At 35.0% G+C, this 2,549-nt stretch overlaps 1 pseudogene; it reads left to right on the top strand.

The window, feature by feature from the left end:
* Positions 1 to 1,448: 1,448 nt before the first annotated feature.
* LOC105534517 lies at positions 1,449 to 1,753 on the top strand (annotated as a pseudogene).
* Positions 1,754 to 2,549: the final 796 nt, after the last annotated feature.

The following is a 2,549-nucleotide window of genomic DNA, read 5'->3' on the forward strand; positions in this document are numbered from 1 at the left end:
GCATAACGTGCAGGTTTGTTACATATGTATACTTGTGCCATGTTGGTGTGCTGCAACCATCAACTCGTCAGCACCCATCAACTCGTCATTTACATCAGGTATAACTCCCAATGCAATCCCTCCCCCCTCCCCCCTCCCCATGATAGGCCCCGGTGTGTGATGTTCCCCTTCCCGAGTCCAAGTGATCTCATTGTTCAGTTCCCACCTATGAGTGAGAACATGCGGTGTTTGGTTTTCTGTTCTTGTGATAGTTTGCTAAGAATGATGGTTTCCAGCTGCATCCATGTCCCTACAAAGGACACAAACTCATCCTTTTTTATGGCTGCATAGTATTCCATGGTGTATATGTGCCACATTTTCTTAATCCAGTCTGTCACTGATGGACATTTGGGTTTTCCAAGTCTTTGCTATTGTGAATAGTGCCGCAGTATGTTTATTGGTTAACCTTTTGAAAACAACTAAAAATACTGGGTTAAATATAAAATGTCATGTTAAAAATATGTATGATATAAAAAAGTAAAGTATTATCAATCAAAACTAAGTGGAAAACAGAATCTAAATAGTAAACAAAGAACTAAAGCTGCTTTTGTCATAGACATAGTTTCTGAAGCAATAAACTTGATTTTCATTTTCACAGCCTCATGGACTCAGCTGGATTAAAAATAAAGCGGAGTTAACCCAGGTTAGGAAGCCTATAAGAGATACTTCCCAACCAATAATTTGAGACCCCAAGTGGCTACGCACTCAGTGAAAGTGAATCAGAAGTAAGCTTATCCCACCTTCTATTTTCCCTACCTATAAGGGGCTATAAGGAAACATGTCTTGATACCAAAGAGAGCAAAAGGGATAAATCTTCCCTGAAAAGTTTTAATCATAAGCCAACCTTGGTATAGATTTATAGCTCTAATTCATATGACCTGTGTGGTCTGAAAGACCTTAGACTGTAAATTTAGTTTACAGTGATCCTAGGCACAGCTCCCTCAGATATTTGACAGAAACAAACAATAGTCATCTCTGGATTTTATCTTTATTTTCATTTTTATCCCAGGACTCAAAGTATTCCTACAAATAATTTCCCAAGAAAAATGAGCAACTCAGAATTAAAACTAGGTACCCACTGACACAAGGCCCCATTAGAAGAACAAAAGCCAAAACAGATTGAGACAAAACAGATTAGAATCATTAGGTATATATTATAAAATACTTATTAAAGAGGAGAATTAATATGTCTATGAGGAGTTATATAAAGTAACCCAGCAAATCTGAGAAAGGATAAAAGTTGATATTCTGGAATTTTAAAAAATATTTCTATTTACATTTTAAAAATCAGTTGATGTGTTCGTGAGCAGATTAAACACAGCTGAGGAGAAAATTAAGCAGCGTAAAATAGATTAGAAGAAACTGATTCAGCTGGTCATTTGGGGTGACAAACATTTCATCTTAGAATGATGGCCCAATTTGTCTACAACTTTGTAGTGAAGACCTCAACACTGATGAATGCTGCTGTGACTTATTTGAAACCTTGATTGGCCACATTTTGGTATGACACCAAGGTTGAGCTGGTTCCTCCCTACCCTGCTAATATCCCTAGAACTATTCAGAGCCTTAAAAAATAGTAGTGCCCAAATTGTTAGTTTCAAACAACTCAGTTAAGGAAGCTGTGCTGAACGGTTTGGTGGCCTCTGAGGTGTGGATGTGCTTTTATATTGGAGAGATCAGAGGCAAGTGTGGCATCACCGGCTACAATGTTTAAAGACCAAACTTTAATATTTAATTATATTTGATTTATTATTTGAGTGTTCTTGGACCATGTGTGATAAGATTGCTATCTGATTAAAATGTGTTTTAAAAAAATGAAACTCCCTTATGCAACATAAAGAAATAAATAAATGGGGGTTGGGTGTAGACAAAGGAAAGTTAAGAGAAATTAAGGATAGAATTAGAGTTAGCATGTATAACAAATTTTTTATCAGAGCCCCAGAAGGAGAGGTAAGAGAGAATGAGGCAGAGGCAATATTTGGGAAGATAATCATGAAAAATATTCTAGAAGTGATAAGAGACATCAATCTTTAGATTAAAGAAGCCTAATACATCCCTACCCAGGAGAAATGGCACATTATAGTAAACAAGGACAACACCAAAGACAAAGAGAAGATATTAAAGAAGCCAGAGAGAAAAAAGAAAAACAAAAGATTACTTTCAAAAGATCAATAGTTAGACTGATAGCTAACTTCTCAAGAACATTAGTGAAACCAAAAGATAATGGAATGATACTTTTAATGGGCTGAAAAAATTGATTTTCAATGTAGAATTCTATATCCAAAGAAAATTTATTTTTTCAAAAGGGGGAAATAATGGCATTTTTTTGCAAGCAAAAATTAAGAAAGTTTACCAGTAGCAGATCTTTACTAATAAAATTTTAGATCATATTCTTCAGAAAAAATGAAAGTGATCCCAGTGGAATGTCAGAAAAGCAAGAAAAAATAAAACAGCAAAGAAATTAGGAAATTTTGAGTAAACATAAATGAATTTTTACTATATAAAGCCAA

The sequence above is a fragment of the Mandrillus leucophaeus genome, unplaced genomic scaffold (genome assembly GCF_000951045.1).
Source record: "Mandrillus leucophaeus isolate KB7577 unplaced genomic scaffold, Mleu.le_1.0 Scaffold136, whole genome shotgun sequence".
NCBI lineage: Eukaryota > Metazoa > Chordata > Mammalia > Primates > Cercopithecidae > Mandrillus > Mandrillus leucophaeus.